The 19,310-nt window shown below is 40.8% G+C and overlaps 1 protein-coding gene across 7 annotated transcripts in view; it reads left to right on the top strand.

Annotated features, from left to right (window-relative positions):
* The window catches only part of Phactr1 (phosphatase and actin regulator 1), a 535,805-nt gene that overhangs the window by 326,873 nt on the left and 189,622 nt on the right, over positions 1 to 19,310 (top strand). The window lies entirely within an intron of this gene.

The raw sequence follows: 19,310 nt of genomic DNA, 5'->3' as shown, positions 1-19,310 counted from the left end.
CTCTTGGAAGACCAAGATGAAGGTGAGGACAAGGTAGTTTCATTCTAAGACCTCTTCTATTGGCTGGTAGATGGCTACCATCTTGCTGTGTACTCATGTGGCTTTTTCTTTTTATGTGCACAGAAAGAGAATGCTGTCTAGAATTTCTTCTGAAAAGGGTACTAATGCCATCATGAGGGAACCACCCTCTTGACCTCATCTAACCTGAGTACCTCTCAAGGGCTTCATCTCCAAATACCTTCACGTTGGGGCTTGAAGTTTTAATATATGAACTTAGGATCACAAGTTAATCCATACCACTGTTTCTGGTTATGTCCCCAGTCACTCCCTAGGCCTTCTTTAAGGCTTTCATTTCCTTCTTCCTCTATGTCCTCAAAAACCCAACCTGATTTGTGTCCCACTCAGAATCATCACCTCCTCTATTTCATGGGTTTCCTCTCCCTTTGCCTCACCATGAACTAATCTTGACGTAAGAGATGATTTGCTTCGTGTACTTGAACGTCAGTCTACAGATGATGATGAAGAATCTTCACTTTAGGAAGTGAAAGAGAATACTAAGATAGGAAAGTTGTAAAAAGTCTGGAATTCTTAAACAATTCTCGTGATAGACACCCTCAGTCCGTGTTTTCTGACTATTTTTTAAATGGAAGCCTTACCATCCTATTGTTATAGTTCATTAATTCCTGAGATAGGAACGAACATGTGATTTCATGAATCCCTAAATCATAACCCCTCTGGCCACATCCTGTACTCTGACTCTGTGTTCTCTCTCCATCATGGCATGGATTGCTTATGGTGTGATGTAAGTCATCTGTGCATTCCATAGTGTGGCTTTCAGGTGGGTGTCTATCCCCCACTGAGTGAGACAGAAAAGGGCAGCTAGGCTGTTGGATAAAAGGGTACCAAAATACAGTTACGTAGAAGGCACAAGTACTGCTGTTCTGTAGCACAGTAGGATGATTGCAGTTTGCAGTTTATTATCTATTTTACAAAGAACTAGAAGAGATTTTGGAGATTCCCAGCAGAAAGAAATGATAAATGTTTGAGCAGAAGGAAATACTAGTTACCCTGATTTTTATCATTATATTATACATTGTGTACTTATTATCCCTATGTACCCTATAAACATGTACAATTATTGTATCCATTAAAAAATAAAGGGAGAAGAAATCTAAATGTAATATATTCTGTAGGCAAAGTCAGGTATAGGTTATGTGAACAGGAAAGAAAATGAAAGTGTCCTATAAGCACTGAAAAAAATCCTTCTCCAACTTTGCTATGCAAAATAGTTTGTAGTAATGCAAACACACATTGAAGCAATTGTCATTTGTCAGTATGAGTCCCTGAATAATAGGATGGGAAATACATTGCCTCCTGGCAAATCAGAGGGTTTGCTGAACATCTTTGGAAAGGCCAGAAGGAAGAGCCATGCCTTCTTTCATGATCAATTATGCTGACTTTTTCAAGACATTGGAAAACTTGTCCTTTTGATAGATGCAGATACAATGGTGTCAAATTATTCATGAATACTCTGAGTACTTTTCATTTCTAGCTCTTATGAGAAAGAATCCAAACATGTGGCAGGCAAAGTTGCTAACTTTAAATCATTCTTAGTAACTACTCTTAGCAAGTTTTGTGATCTCCACAGCAAATCTGCTTAACTTGGCAACAGAATCTGATATTTGTATATTGTCGTTGTCATTTTAAAAGACATTGCTTCTGAATTAGAGTGGGTTGAGGATACATTGTAGAATATCTTGAATACATGATAGATGGACGAATATATCATACAACCCAAACTATTCTAGTTAAAAAAAATTCAGTGTTTTACACTGTAGCATCCTCTCTTCTTAATTGGATTCCACAATATTATTTATTACTTTTGCAAAGGAGAAACTGTCTGTGCTAGTTTTTTGCCCAAAGGGAAAAAATGGCAATGTAAATATATTCAACATGATAAATTATAGGTAGTTGCAAATAATAAAGTGCAAACTTTCCTACATGTGGATGAATCATATAGAAGATAAATACACAAGAGGATCAACTGATTGTGGAAATGCTAATTGGTTGGCCAGTTTTAGCTGGTATGCCTATATCGTGTGTGTTGTTGCAAAGCGATGTTCAGTGCCACTTTGAAGTTGGTGAGCAGATGTATTTAGGACCATTGTGGTAGGCATAGGGCCTCTGCATTGGGGTGCAGGGGAAGGAGAAGGTGCTGAACTCTGAAACATCCTGGGAAAGTGGGGATTGACGGCCATAGAGTGGGATGAGGGTCCACAGGTAGAAAATTCCTAAAAAGAAGTATCCTCAGGTAGAAGGGGATGCTGGCTAAGTCAACCTGATAGAATTTTGTGGAAACAGGCCTGGGTGATCAGACATGACCTGGGGGATGATAGGAGTTAAAGAACCTGATTAGACACTGAGGATGGGGGAGTGTGACTTACCAGAATCCCAGCTAAAATTGGATGATGCAGAGAGGAACACAAAAGTCCAGAATGAGGCCTAGTAGAAAAGGATTTCAAAGGAACCTGAGCACGAAACCTTTGTCAACATATGCAATATTCTTCCCTATGGGCAGTGATGTCCACAATTTGAAATACAAAGAATAAATCTGTATCCTAACCTTGTATTATATATTTCAATTTAAAATTACATCCTTTTTCAGGCACACCAAAGGACATCAGCACAGTGTATACTTGGCCCATTGTATCTATAATTTCCCATAATTTGCTCCACTGTAGATCAAGTTTCAGGGGCATGTGTATCTGTGCATAGCAAACCTTCAAGGGTACCCCCAGATATGTCAGCTGTGAGCTGTACAGCAATAAGAAAGCTGCACTGGAAAATGATGGTCTCAACACCTTATCAGTCTTAGTATCAATAGCCACAGGAATCTTTCAAAAATGGATCTCTGTGTCTCATGCAGCCATACATCTTGCTTATTCTTAGTTGAAGGCTGGTGTCCGTAAAAGGTCTTGAGCATTAAGACCCAGAGGCTGAGCCTCAGCTGACAGAGAAAGCCCTGTAAGACAGAGTTACCCTTAGAAGCACCCCTGTGTCACGGGACGACAAGAGAATAGTAATGGATACAACCCGACACAGTGACTCCTCAGAGAGCTGAGGCCTCTTAACTTCTCCAACTGCCCAGGGCCTGCAGAGCAATTAGTGGGATGCACCCAGCATCCTAAGGGAATAAGCAACAGGTGTCCACGCTACGTTCTCACCCCTGCCACATGAATGAAAACACACAATCATCTTCTCTGAAATAGGACAGGCTGCACCTCCCCAAATGGCTAGCTGCAGAAATCTCACCCAAATTCCTAGAAAATAAGGACTGTTGTCATGGAAAGTGGGACTGAGGTGGCAGGAATAGACTGTGAAGATGTTGCTGAGTTCTGCTTTTACTCCATCTTGACAGAAACCCATGAGCTAAGGGATAGCACTGGAAATCCACAGTTCACCTAAATTCCTTTTGCTCTTCTAAGATTTTCTACTTACCTTGGGCTTGTGGGGAGATGGGAAATAGGGAGAACTTTTACTGAGTGTCTACCAGCTGGTCCTGGGATTATAACTGAGAATCAAACCATAACTTGCTAGTGACGTCATACCATGCACAATATAGAGGGAGAGGCAGATGGTCAAATCATGAAAAGAAAGGTAAGGTCCTGCCTGTGGTCATGGGAGTGAAGGGAACGTTCTTGGGAGAGTGGGAAGGAACTTGACTTAGTCTGAGGGGTCAAGGAGACATTCCTGAGAAAGAGAGGGTTGAGCTGGGATCTGAAGTAAAGATATGAATGAAGAAAATGAGCACTCCAGGAAGCAGAAACTGCATGTGGAAAGGCTCTGTAATAAAAGAAATGGATGTGAACCATCGAGGAAAACAAGGAAGACCAGTAGCTGGAGAGTAGATAGCTGAAAGCTGAGGGTGAGGGATAGGCTAAGGCTAGAGAAGCAGCGAGACGAAGCCCACGGTAGTCCTGTATCATGTAGAACAGGTGAGATGAGAGCATGAGGGACTGGGGACAGACCAGTTAGGAGGCCATCATGCAGATGAGAACAACTTGAACTAATATTTATAGTGGAAAGGAATAGATTTGGGAGATTTTAAGGAATAAATGACAGGGCTTAGTGCATTGACTATCAGAAGAAAGAGAAACTATGTCACATTTAGAAGAGAGTATTCCTTGTTGGCATTTGGGTATAATGTTACTTAGTGTTAAGAAAAAATTCTAGCCAGGTGCTGGTGACTTAAGCCTGTAATATTAGCTACTTGAGAGACTAATATTGGGAGGATCACAGTTTGAGGCCAACTCGGGACCAAAGTTCATGAGACCCCAACTCAATTAATAGGTAGGCATGGCAGCATGTGTCTGTCATCCCAAGATACTCAGAAGGCTAAGATTAGCAGGATCACGGTCCCAGGCAAGCCTGGGCAAAAAAAGTTTGCGAGACCCCATATGAAAAAAACTGGAAAAAACAGGAAAAAAACTGGCCTGTTGCATCCCAGCAACAGCAGAATGCATAAAATAGGAGGATCATGGCATAGGCCAGCTGGGGCAAAAAAGGAGACCCCCCCCCATCTCCAAAATAACTGGAGGAAAAGGGCTGAAGGAGAGGCTCAAGCAGTAAAGCACCTGCCTAACAAGGGTGAGGCCCTGAGTTCAAACCCTAGAATCACTGAAAAAAAGATCCTTCCATTTATGACAATATGGATGCTTAGTGACATCACTGGTCATTAGACACTTATATGAGCTATCTGAAACAGAGAATAGATGTGGTTGCTACAGAGAGAGGGGAATGGGGAGCTGTTGCTCAAGTCTAGACCTGTGCTATAGAATACATTGCCTACAGTTAACAATACAGTATTGTATGCTTAAAACTTTAAGATGGTAGCGCTCATGTTACGTGTTTCTGCAACTTTAACACACACAAAACCTACAGAGAGACAAAAGGAAACTTTGGAGGAGATACATGTGTTTATCACCTCCATCTGCTGATGGTATCACGTGTGACTGAATGTGTGTATCCAAACTCATCAAATTATATATATAAAACTGGAGTTTTATACCCATTTAGCAATAGCATATATAAGCAACATTGAGTACCCATATCTGTGTTTAAGTCTTCTTAGTGAGAGCTGAAGTTGGCAGCTGGATATATGGATTGCAAAGGAGAGGACAGGGTTATATATGTAAGTTTTGGTCCATTTGCATTATACACTAATTAGAGTGATTGGCTAGGAAACAAGTATAGAATGGAAGGAAGAGGACCAAGGACTGTCTTGTAGACAAAGGAAGAGTATTGTCACTAGTGACTAAGTAGAGAATAAACTTATAAAGAAATTTGAAAGGCAGTGACTAGAGAGGTAGGAAGAAGGCCAGATGGCTGAGAAGTATGGGATCGAGGAGCAGAAAACGGTTTGGAGGGTGTGCTTGGCTCTATCCAATGCTGTAACTTAGCAAGAGCTGTCTGTATGGGTTCACTGGGCCAGATGTCAGATTAGTGTGGAATAAGAAATTTAGTAGGAAGTTGGGGAAAATGAAGGGTAGTTTTGAGAATGTTTGGCTGTGAGGTGGGGAAATGAGATACAGAGGGATGCCAGAGGAAAGTGCATCAGGAGGTGTGTGTGTTTGAGTTTTCATTGGGCAATGCTGTCTGTGCCTTTGGATTTGTCCTCATTGTTTTATGGCGGGAGGGACATGATCATGAAAAGCCAACATGAAGGATCCAGAAGCAGAATTAGAAAATATGTGAGACGAGAGAAAAGGGGAAGATGCTGAAAAATCAGAAACAGGTAAATACAAAATCCAGAAATAAGGGTTAACATTAGGAAAGGCATGAATTCCACTGAAACAAGAGGGGCACAGAGAGGCTGAGTGCCGTGTAGGTAGAAGGATGGATATATTTGGTGAACCTGTATGATGGCCAAGTTTTCCTAAGTATAAGTGAGGGGATCTCCAAGAAAGAAAGGTTAAAGGGGTACATGCAGAGTTAAACCCATCTCAGATCTGAATCTACAAGGGTCATCCCTTATCTGCTGGGCTATGTCCTGAGAACCCCCCACCAGTTGAAGCCTGAACCCATAGATAGTACTGAACACTGTACATACTGTTTTTTCCTAAATGTACATACCTATGATAAAATTTAATTTATAAATTAGGCACAGTAAGAGATTAATGATAATAACTAATGATGAAGTAGAACAATTGTCATAACAAGCTGTAATATAAGTTATGAGGTATGCCTAACATGACAGTGTTTTATTGGTCTTGTTCACACAAGCGCTATGATACAGAAACAGTAGACTTAACAACCAAGAGGTCTGCTCAGTGACCGATGGGTGAATAACCTATACAGGTTTGATACACTGGACAAAGGGATGATTCAAGTCCTGTGGTGGCCAGAGCAAGACAGGGCAAGATTTCATCATACTATTCAGAATGGTGTACAAATTAAAACTTATGAATTATATATTTCCAGAATTTTCCATTTAATATTTTCATAGCACAGTTGACCATGGATAACTGAAGAAAGTAAAACTGTGGATGAGGGGACTACTGTACACGATACTGGTATCTTTTTCATTGGCGCTAGCAGTATAGGCACAGCTATGGATAAAACAGATAGTTGAGTCCATTCTAAGGTTCGAGTTTTGCCAAATGAGTAAAAAGAAAAGAAGCAAAGGCAAGGAAGACTGGAGTACTTGTATTGGTCTCCTAAAACTAGTGTAACAAATTACCATAGACTTGGTGGCTTAGAACAACAGAAATTTATATTATCTCAGTTCTAGAGCCCAAAGTCTTAACGTCAGGGTGTCACCAGGGTTGGTTCCTCCAGGAAGCCCTGGGGGAGATCTGGTGTATCTCTCCTTCCTGCTGGTGATCTCTGTCAGTCCTTGGCACTCATGGGCTCATAGCTGCACAACTCCAATCTCTACCTGCATGTATTCATGGCTTCCCTCTCATCTCTCTGTGGTGCAGGTCTCTTACTTTTGTTTTATAAGACATTAAGATAATTGCATTCAGAGATTGTTAACTTTGTTACATCTACAAAAAACTTACTTCCAAGAAAAGTCACATTTGTGGTCAGAACTTGAACTTGTCTTTTGGGAGGATACAGTTCAACCCACTGCCACATTGAACTTTAAATTGGATTAGAAAGGAAAGGGCCAGTGGGTTGAGAGGCATTAGAAAAGTCAGTAGACTTCAAGTTCTGTGGAGATCAAAGACTTGAATAGTCAGTGAGAGCTGGTGCAGAGGCACACGGAAGGGCAGGCACTTGTGGGTAAAGAGCTGTGTTCTCAGTTAATGATCCCCAAGGAAGCGCTGTTATGGAGACAAAACACAGACTAAAACCATGGGGGTGGCAGCTGAGGTAAGGATCGAGTCAGGAAATTGAGAATTGCCTTATATAGAAAACATGTAGACAATTCTGCTTACCGATAGATACATACTTACATACCTTATTTATAATGTTCAGTGCTGACTTAATTCTCCATTTTTAATCATGAAGAAAAGGAACTTTCCTCTTTGGTTTTATTATTTAATTAATTGTTAACTTAATGTTTTCTTGGAAGAATTCTCTGTTATCTTTTTCCTAACTAAGATGTTTTAGTTCTTATTAAGTTACTGTGATACTACAGTTTGGTTCAGATAAAGTCAAAGATTGTTCTTTATTCTTTGTCTTCAGCTATTAGCAAACCTGCCTAACACAGCTAGTAGCAAAAGACAGCATCTTTCCTTTTGTCATTTTTTTCCTTTCGGCCGTACTGGTGTTGAACTCAGGGCCTTATGCTTGCAAGGTAAGCACTCTGCCATTTGAGCCACATTCCCAGTCCTTTTTGCTTTAGTTATTTTTGTTGTTGTTGTTAGGGTCTTGGTCTTGTGTTTGTGCCCAGTCTTGGTTCAGGCACATTCCTTCTGCGTAGCTAGGATTACAGATGTGAGTCATAATACTGGCTTATTTGTTGATATGGATCTTGCTAACATTTTAGCCTGGGATAGCCTTGAACCATTATATTCCCGATTTCTGTATCCTGAGTAGCTAGAAATACAGGTGTGAACTATCACACCTGGCCTTAGATAGCAACTGTCTATAGGAACAACTGTGCCTTTTCCCCTATACCCTGTGATCCTTGGCACTAGTCTTTGCCAACTGACAGCAGTCATGAAAGGCTGAGCCTGAGGAAGCCCATGGTACTCTCAGTGTGGTCCAGGAACAATCCAGTTGCATCTGCCCAGTGTTTCTGGGCAGCACAGAAATGATAGAACAGTGATGTGGACAAAAGAGACATAGGTACTTACATAAGCATGGAGGATCATCATTCACACTCAGCCCCTCTGCCAAATTATGACCGTGCTGTAGGGCTAGTTATCCTAAATCCTCCAGTAGAACAAGAGCCAACCCTTAACCTTGGCCTGTTAGCCAACTGCTTTCCCTGGCTTCTTTGCTGCCCCTCTCCCTCGAGGCAAGACTAACTGCTTCCTTTATTTCTTCCCTTGAATCACCCAGAGTACTGTTAACATAGGAAATGCATAAAAGATACCATCTTAGCACATTGCATCTATTTATGTTCTGGATGCAGCTATTTTCCATAAAATTTCAACAGTGATGACAGGTATGGCCCCCTACTTCCCAAAGGCCAACATCTTAAAGGAGAAACAGATAATTAGGCTAGTAGTAACAATAAAGTATAAATGAGGTAATAGGAAATGCACAGGGACTCTGAGAATGCAAAGCAGACAAATTGAGCAGGGTTACAAGTTGCTAGAGAAATGGACGTTTGAACAAGGAATGTGGTGATGAGTATGAGGACATCTTCTCCCTCTGTGGGCAGAAGAGAATATCATAAAGGTTGGGGAAGAGAGAAGTTGTAAATCTGTAGCCCAAAAGGAGTTTATGGCTTGAAAACAGATGTGGAGGTGGGGAGGGAGTACCAGAAAGTAGAGAGAGATGAGTATGAAGAGGTGGGTCTACTACTGGAAGACCTTCTGGAGTTTGTTAAGGACTCTGGACATTATCATAGTACAACAGGAAACTCTCAGAGGATTGTGTTTTAGAAAGATCGTTCTCCCTGAGTTCAAATCCCAGTTCCACCAAAAAAAAAAAAAAAAAGAGGAAGAAAGATCGTTCTCTGTACTATGAGAAAAGCTTGGAGTGGCACCAACTGCTGTTTTCAAATTTATGATATAGCAACATCTACTTAGTTGTCTGTAATGAGGGAAAATGTACTTGTGCTAGAATTCAGAAGACACCTCATTACTGTCACATCAAATGGAATAGTAAGCGTTCCTATTGATTGTGGAAACAAGGACACTAGTTAGCTGGTGGTTGATTATAATGTTGGGGAGAGTGCAAGACAGACTAGACTAAAATAGTGACATTAGGAGCTAAAGACAATGAACAGACCAAGAGATATTTAGGAGACAGAGTGAGCAAGACTTGATTACAGATTGGATGTGGAAGACAAGGGAAGAATATAGAACCACTCTTGGGTTTCTCTCTGAGCAGTTAGGTGGGTGGACGTACATTCACTGTGTCAGGGGTGCTGAAGAGGGGAAGGTTGGTGGGGACAATGATCTATTTGTTTTATGGAATACTGGCTTCTGTACATTTTCAAGACATTATGCAGAGGGCATATTGAGGATAGCAAATGAGGAACAGAAGATACCTGACTGGCCAGGTGCAGTGGTTCATATCTGTAACCCCAGCTACTGGAAAGGCAAAGATTGGAAGGACTGTAGTTTGAGGCCAGTCTGGGCAAAAAATTAGCAAGACCCCACCTCAATCAATAAATCTGGGTGTGGTAACACATCTGTCATCCTAGCTATGAAGCAAGTCAATAGGAGGATCGTGGTCCTGGCTGGCCCAGGCAAAAACACGAGACCCTATTAAAAAATAACTAAAACAAAAAGGGCTAGGGTGTGGCTCAGGTGGTAGAGCATCTGCCTAGCAAGCACAAGGCCCTGAATTCAACCCCCCCCCCGCCAGTGCTGTAAAAAAAAGATCTGACTGAAAATGCAGATCAGAAGTTATGGGCTCCTGGAGGGTCACCAAAGCCATGGGGTAGAAACTAGAAAATGAAGCACAGTGCTGAGGCAGCAGCCCAAGGACCTGGCCTGGAATTCTGAGCAGAGGTAGTCAAGGTTCACTGGGCAGTTGGGAGGAAACCCAGAAGGGACTGAAGGCATCAGCAAATCAGAGCAGAAGACAGGAGTTGAAGAAAGGAGAAGAAAGAAGCAACCCTGGCAGGTCCTGACAAGATGATAAGGTTGGAGAAGTATCTGATACATTTAGTGACAGCTCATCATTGATGACTTTGGTGATAACAGCTTCAGAGAGGCAGATGGCTGGGATTTAGTTGGTATTTGGTTGAGGTGTATGTATAAAGAGAGGAAGTAGACTTCTTTCAAGAAGTTTGACTAAAAGGAAAGAGGGAAAATAAATAGTAAAAGCCAAAGAGGCTTTGAGCTTCAGGGATGCATTTTGTTTACCACTGATCAGATTGCCAAGCTGCAACATTGGCCTTATGGCACTGGCATTACAAGGGAAGTTGAGACATCAGCAGAGTGACTGTGAAGCCAACAAAATGTATTTTCACACATTTTCCCTCCATGACAGTTCTCTTTGCTAGGGGAAACAAACATGCAAGTAAGCAAAGTATTATTTAGCATCTGATTTTAATAAGTCATCAAACCGAATTGACTAGCTGCAGGCATCTGGCTAAGGTCACACATTCCCTGTGGATGACTGGAGCATTGCATCTAGGTTCAATCCCCAGCATCGAACATAAATAAAAAAGAAGGTCAAGCATGGCAAGGCCAAGAACATTCTTACATGTATAGCTATTGTGACCTAGAAGGAAACATATAGGGTCAGAAGGGAAAGTAAACTTAATGGCCTCTGTTTTTAAAAATTTGTCAAAGATACAGGCTCAAGACTATGAAACTCAATACCTTCTACTGCTAGGTGGCAGAAGATGTAATTCTTTCCTATCAAAGTGAGCTCTGTCCAGCACTTTTTGCTTGTAAATCACAACTGTAAAATGCCCTTTTTCCTTCCTTTCTCATCATGGAGCAGAACATGTGGTCCAGATTGGTGCCCAATAAACAGATACTGAATTGAAAGTCAGGTGGCCAACCAACTGTATTTTGGTTTTTAGTTAAACCCAGATCTAAAAAAGGAGAGAAGGTAGTTATTGAAGCATAAGATGAAAGGTCCTGGCCTTTGAAGAGTTTGCCATCATTCATGAGTGTTTTTCTGTTTATGAGATATAAGGTTATACTAAACAACAGGTTATTTGGATAAGATTATTGCTAAGGTTATCAACTGTTGTATAACAATGTACCCCAAAATTTGGTATCATAAAACAACAACCCCTGTGTTATCACTTAGGGCTCAGCAAGGTGGCTCTTCTGCTGGTCTCTTTAGGGTGTCTCATGCATTTGGAAACAGTGGGATTAGGGTCATCTGAAGGCTCACAGAGAAATGCAGAGAGCTGGGCTTTACTCCCTCTCCATGTGGTCTCAGGGCTTTTCCATGTAGTCTCTTCCTGTAGTCTCTCCAGCATGCAGTTCAGGGGTTCCAAGAATGCAAAAGTAGAAAGTGTCAACCTTTTTTTTAAGACTTGGGCAGAGCTGGCCCAGGATCATCTTCACCATATTCTCATGGTTGAAGCAAGTCACAGAAGCAGCCCAGGTCCATCATTGATGTGGACTTCAGGGCGTGAATGCCAGGGCTGTCTTTGGAAGCCAACTCTCATCATTTGTTTAAGGTGTGGCAAGTGACAACTGCTACATTTTCACTTCTTTCCAGGTAGAATTGCTGCTTTGGTTTTATTTTGACAACAATACATTTACTATGTGGTATGAAATGTTCATGAGGCTTTCCATGCTTTGGAATATACCCTCACCACAGACCTAAATGGTTTTATTACCCTCGTTTAACAAGTGAGGTAACTGAGGCACACAGAGGCTAAATAGCAGTTAGAAATTACAGAACTGGGTCTTGAATTTGGCTTACTCTTATACACTATGTAGCATTTCAGATCTGTGAGTACTGTGGACTCATAATTTAGATGGTTTAAAGCACCTAACCAGTGATGTTTCAAGATGCTTTCCTTTCCTGACAAACCTCCATAAAGCCAAAACGTGAAAGAAGAGAAACTCAGCAATGAAATCTGACACTGGAAGTCATAGGCAAGTCCCTCTCCAGTGCCTTTGAAGGTAGAGGATGGCATCTTACACACCCCTGTATGCACCCCAGGTGTCTAGTTCAATGGCATGCCCATGGCAGTTGCTCTCTATTTGTTGAATGGCTACTGGAAACCTAAAATCCAAAATGCTCCAAAATCCAAAAATTTTTGAGGTAAGGAATATTTAACTTGTACTAGTTTGCTAAGTGTTATTCTCAATCACTGCACTCATGCTCTCATTGGACCTCTGCTTCATTCTGCAATGGGACCTAGGAACACGGCATGCACAGGAGCGTGAGGCTCACTAACTTGAGACTAGATATTGAAGGTTTTGATTCTGTAAGACACACAGCACCTAGCCTTTGTCAGAACCTGTGTTAGGACTTCAGAGATAAGGAGTTCTGTGTCAAGAGGTGGTGTTGAACAGCAAGCAGGGGACAGACACTGGAGCCCAGCTGCTGAGTTACCTCTGGCAAGGTGCTTGCACTTCTGTGCCTCAATTTTCTTGTCTTTAAAATAAAATTGACACCTCACAGTTGTAAGGATTCAAAAAGAAATTAATTTCTAGAAAACTCTGAGGATAGTGTCTTTCACGTAGTAAGTTTTATCTGCCAGTAGTTTTTTCTTCTAGACATGCATTTAAAAAATAACACCACCAAGAATAAGGAAAGACTTCTTTTTTATATTTTCTGTCATCTAGTGGAGGATGGAGATGATGATGATGACTTGATCAACTGCCTCCCACGTAGCTAGGATTACAAACAGGAGCCACTGGTGCTCGGCACCACTATCACTTTTTAATCTGGATGTTCATCCATCTGGTCTTCCCATGTTCCCCCAGAATTCCTCAGCTACTTCTCTTTGATTTGTATTCACTCAAAACTTAATAATTATTACATAATATCCTTTAGTACTGCAACTAACAAGGGTGACAGCTAATAGTTGAGTTCACCCATGTGACCAATGCCACATGGCTCTCAATGCCCCAGCAGTCTTATGAAGCAGTTACTCCTAGTATCTGTGATTAGACAAGGATAATGAGGTTCAGGAAGGACCAGTAACTTGTCAGTTACCCAGCTGATAAGTGCTAAAGCCCCAGAGGATCTGAATGCCAGCCTGTCTCATTCCAAAGACTGCTATGCTTTGCCTAGAAACTTCACCCTTCCGTGTGACTTGAAAACACAAGGAGTGAGAAGGTCAAGATGAATACCTAGGTAGGTAAGTTTGCAACATACTCAGCTTCAGAAAGCTGATCTTCTTTACAGAAAAGAATACTGGAAGCAGTACTCAGTGTTTTCAGTGACTAATACTGGGTTCCTGAGTCAAAGATAACTACATGATACATATTAATTTGTCTGTTAAAAAAAGGTGTTTTGGGGGTTGATTCTGTTGCAGGAGACACAGGAATGATATTAGGCAATCAATCAATTGAGATTTGGGGCTTGTGCAACTAAAACAAATATTTAGTAACCTTAATATGAAAAAAATAGACTGTAAGTCCTCACACGAATCCAATAGTTCTTGAAGGTCAGGTTTAAAGATTGCCTTCTTTTTGTTAGCCCAAGGGGGAGCTGGGGGGAGATATTAATGGAATGACACGATGAAAGGAAGCATTGTGTACCAAGAGCCTGCCTGTGACCTGGAGTGGGAGACTGTGGGGTAACCTCAGATGCTCCCAGGACTTCCTCTGCTGTAGTCACAGTGAGTGAGAACTAAGGCAGGTGTGAGAGGTCTTTGTGAGTAGAAGTCAGAGGATTAATGATGCATAGATGCAGATATAATTTGGGCACAGAAGACAATTGTAATCTTCACTGTATTTTTCTCCTCAAATTAACCAAGTGTGAGTATGTAAGAGAGTGAATGTCTCTTCTCTGGAATACCAGCATTTTTGTGTCCTCGAAAACACTGTGGGTCCCACCCATATTGTTGCGCTTACAGTCTCTGGCTTGCTGGGAGACATGAAAGGCTCTGCCAACACGTAGGAAGTGACTTGTTACTGCTGCACATTGTCGTCAAGAAAATGATCCTTAAATGCTTCCCAGCAAGCAGGAAAGGGTTGTTTAACATCATAGTTTGAGTATCATGCTAATTACATTTCCAGATGTTTCCATGAAGAGTATAGGAAGCAACTGTGAGCTATTTTTGCAGCATTATTTTATACTTAATATATTCCCATGCAAGAAAAAAAGTCATACAACTTATCTATTGTAACACAAAACTCTATTTCATGCATGGACAACTGGAAAGATTCATTACAAGAGAATTTGCTGTTGCAATGAGGTGATCTTCTCCTGCCCGATGGCAGAAGCATTGCTTTATAGATCTGGGCCAGATGGGTACAGAGGTACACATAATAATGTGCTTCCCCAGGGACCATCACCATGTCAGTTTCTGGTGGTTCTAAAAAGACCAATGAGCTCTTGGATTTCCATTGTGGATATGTAACTTATTATCTCTTAATAAGTCAGTAACGTGTTCATCAGCACCAGTGTCCACTTCTTCATATTTTATTTAGATTCTAAGTAGAAAATTTGAGAGTTTTTTTGTCCTTGTGGTACTGGGGTTTGAACTCATGACTTTCACCTTGAGCCACTCCACCAGCCCTATCTTTTTTTTTTTTTTTTTTTTTTTTTGGTGAAGGGTTTTTCAAGATAGGGTCTCACAAACTATTTGCCTGGGCTGGCTTTGAACCACAATCCTCCTGATCTCTGCCTCCTAAGTAGGTAGGATTACAGGCATGAGCCACTGGTGCCCAGCGTGAGGTTTTTTTAAAGAATAAGATGATGGATTCCTTGAAAGTAGACAGCAAAATATACCCTAATGCTGATATGTTTATAAATTATGATTATGCCTACTTGTTTCCATCTCTTTATAATAATTTCATGTAGATGAAATCAAGATATAGTTTAATCTCTCTCATTTTAGTTTTTGATTTATATTATGTTGAAATAGGAACTTTTGCTGATAGTCAGGAGTCTCCTTCCTAACATGAGTTGTTGTAAACAACCCTGCCAAATATATCAATGTGTTGTAGCGCTTCTTTCTTTTGAGTGTGTTTTTTGTGATAGGGACCTGGTTCAGGGGTGCATTAGTGTGTGAAAAGCTTTATGGCTTTGGCTTTCCCAAAAAGTTGTAATAATTTTCACCACTTCTGATGTAGAGAGTAATGACTTCACACTCAGCAGGGTTGGAATATAGAGATGTGTAGTGGTGTGAAGTGAATGTAGTTAGTGAGAAATCAAGTAGGAGAGATGAGCTTTTTCCCCAGGTTATTTCAGCATTGGACAGTCTGTCCACATTGGCCTCAGTGTCTGCTGTTCTAGGTGTCTGTTTGGACTGATTTCTTCTTTTGTAGCTTATTACAAACTCCTGGTGCGAATGTTGCATAAGACTAATCTACTGTAGTCTAACAGTTTCCCTATCACAGTAACTGAACTTCTGTAAGTGAGAGAGAACTGTATTTAAGAGCGAGGTAGAAGGTACCTGGATCACTTCACCAATATAAACGACCAAAAGCCATAAACAGACATATTATTTGCACATGGTCTCTGATAAAAGGGTTCACAAGAAAAAGAAAGTACTGGAGGCAATAAATTGAATGTTTTATAATAGCTTCTTATTTAAGGTGAAGTATATGAAAATTGGAATTCTTCTACCAGTCATTCACTGACTCAGTTTTTGAGCCAGGCATATTGAAGACCAGGACCATCGGCAGCCTGGCCTTAATGCACCAGCAAGTTTGAGGCAGGGGAGAGACCACTGGAGAGAAGGGACCAGATCACAGGCCCTTTTCTGTCATGGTAGGGGATTCCAGACTCTATTGGCCACTCTGAAAGGTTTTAAACAGAGCAGTAGGAGAGTTCATATTTTCATTTCCAAACAGATTGTCTAGGCAAAAGATATGAACTAGCAAATCAAAGAAAAATGCAAATGTCCCCTAAATATAATGAAAAAGACTTTCACTTATAATTAAAGAAAAACAAATTAATATCAATAAGATACTATTTTTCACTTATGACTTTGGCAAAAATGTGTCTGCTAGTATGAGAGTGGAGTGGGAAACTCCTCCACTTTTGCTGGCAGGAGGAAGCAGTGCAAGGTTTTTGGAGTACAATATGGCAAGAGTAGTCAAAATTGTAAATATTCTTACCCTTGACCTTGCAATGTAGCAATCTAGCAAAGAATGGCAAGACAAGGAAGAGCATTCAAGATGTAGGAAAAAATACACAGCAAAATTCCAAATTTGAGGAAGGGCATGTCCAGAAGAAATTGTAAATCCTTAAGAATTCAACCTCCATGTTTGCTTGCAGAAATACAGTAAGATGGAGTCACACAGTTGATCATTACAGATTGTTTATAATAGCAGAATATTGGAAACCAGATTAGTGCCATCATCAGAAGACTGGTTGTATAACTCATGGACATTTTTTATACAGTGAAGTACCAACAACTCACAAAAAAATATATAAAGAAGATGTATATCTTCAGATGTGGAGAGAACTTTAAGATACACAGTTAAGTAGAAAAGCAAGATGAGGCATAGAACATTATGTATGCTATGATACTGTTTGTGTTCATTTTAAAGATTGATTTTTGAATAAGTTTTTTTTTTTTTTTGCAAAAATATGGACAAAACATTTGAGAGTGTGGTTATCTTTGGGAAATAAAACTGGGTATTCAGATTCAAATTATTTAAATTATTACCATACATATGAGTTGCTTCTATATAAAATAGTTGTAAAAGATACAGTCTCACTGAATTTCAGCCATGAACCATGTTTGCCTTGTTTAATCTTGATTCATCAACTCATGCTCTGTTTATGTGCCATTCACCCTGCCATGCTTCTTTTTGCATTTAACAACTCATGTTAGTCATCACAAATGCACATGAACAGGAGCTAATGTATACCTATTTTGTGGTGATGCAATTGGAGCACTGGAGCCTGAAGCAACTTGCCCTGAGGCCACACAGCTCTTAAAGAGCAGAGAGAAAGCTGGGCACGGTGGCTTATACCTGCAATCTTGGCACTCAGCAGGCTGAGACAGGAGGATCATGAGTTCTAGACCACCCTCAGCTACACAGCAAGTGTGAGGCCAGCCTAGGATACATAGTGAGATCCTGTTTCAAAACAGTAACAAAAAAACAAGCCAGCAAACAAAGAGCAAAAGAAGGATTTAAACTAGCACCCCATTCTACTATACTTTTGCTTAATTATTTTTTATTTTCTAGCATTAAGACAGGAAGCTTTTTCCTAGAGTAAGGTCTTGATAATGACCCATGTACTAGGACCTGTTATCTGCTTGAAGTTTAGTCAATGAATAGTTTCATTAGTAAACACGAAAGTTGTTTCTGACCCTTCTCTTACAGGTGCCTCTTTTTCAGGTGCATAGTTCGTTCAGGCTTCATCTGAAGACTTTGAATCCATTACATAAAGGGGAGAACTGCCTTGCTATAGCTTGGATCTTAAATGTCCCCAAAGGCCCATGTGTTGAAGACTTAGTTCCCAGCTTGAGGTGTACTGGGGTGGGTGGTACCTTTAGGAGGTGGGGCCTAGTGGGAGGAAGTTGGGTCATTGGGGGAAGGTAATGTCCCTGAAGGGGATATTGGGATCCTGGTTCCCTCCTGTCACTTTGCTTCCTGGCCAGCATAGTTACAAGCTATGTATTCCTGCCATGATGTGCCATGATGTGCTCCCTCTCTACAGTCCCCAAAAGCAATAGGGCCATTTGACCATGGACCAAAACCTCCAAAACTGGAGCCAAAAAAAACCTTTCCTCTTCAAGTTGATTTATCTCACATACTTTGTCACAATTATGGGAAGATAATACATGCTTCTTGGAGCTCCCCTTCCTTGTTTTACAGCCCCGATTTTGCTTTCTGAAAGGGAAATCCACAAAATCATCTCTTCCAGCCATACTGTGAGCTCGGAGACCAGCCATTGGTCAGAACTTCTTCTGTCATCTGAAGCTGTGGGCTCTCAGCCCAGGCTGCCAGAATACTTCATGGCAAAGCAGTTTATAACTAGCTCAAGGTCATATGCCAAGGATCTTTCTGGCCTCTGCTTCTCTGCATCAGGGTTAGAAAACAAAATACTACATGTCAAGCTAGATCCAAGGCCAGGGTGATTAGATTAATACAGCTAAGAATTTTTCTGTTTTTAAAACTATGTTATGGAAGCAATAATACTTGATCAAAAGTATCTTATAGGCAATGAATTACTTGGAAAAATTAGGCAGGGAAGCATTTATCCTTCCTTCGTTCTTTCCTTCCTTCCTTTGTTCTTTCCTTCCTTCCTTTGTTCTTTCCTTCCTTGCTTGCTTCCTTGCTTCCCTCCTTCTCCTGATTGGATGATACTTCTAATGGCTCACAGTACTCTATTATTTGCCATTGGTTTCTCCTGCAAATTCCTTTATTCAACAAGTACCCAAAATCTCCTAAATGCCAGGTGTAGAAAATCAAGGGCTAAAGAAGGCAGAGTCACCCACACTGAGTATACTGTCATGGAAGAACTGGCAACCAGTAGTTACAAGGCTAAGAGGTACATGATCATGAAGTATATATGACATGGTCTGGAAGCGCAAAACAAGGGATTCTTGGACCGTCTTAATGAGTCCTAACTGATAATTCTTGTCCAATGAGATACCCTGCAGTCTCCATTGGAAAATACTAATGCCTCAGGTTATTTCAATTCTTGCCTGTTCACTCATGCATGCATAAAACACATAACACCTAGAATCTAGTGGTTCAACATTTGGTCTTTGATTTTTTTGTTTTGGAAGTCATTTGTACTTACTGAGTGCTAAGTCCTACATTAGATGCTTGAGCACAAAGTTGGGAAAATACAACTCCTTACTCTGAGGTGGGCCATACTTGACCCACATACTTGGTTATCCACACTTGGATATGGAGCAGTTGGAGAAGAAGTAGAGATGGTGACCAAGCAGTGAGAAGCAAAGGAAACAGAGTGAGGTTCTGAGTGGACTTTGGAACTGGTGTCCAGAGTGAATAAGAGAGAAGCATCGGTCTAGGCATAAGAGGAAATGCTAGTGTTATGGACTTAAGGAATGACATATTCAATAGGAATGATAAAGGAACTTACATGGCGTAAGAGCAGGT

This window comes from Castor canadensis, chromosome 8 (genome assembly GCF_047511655.1).
Source record: "Castor canadensis chromosome 8, mCasCan1.hap1v2, whole genome shotgun sequence".
Lineage (NCBI taxonomy): Eukaryota > Metazoa > Chordata > Mammalia > Rodentia > Castoridae > Castor > Castor canadensis.
Note: the sequence above shows the minus strand (reverse complement) of the source record. Positions and strands in the feature narration are given on the sequence as shown.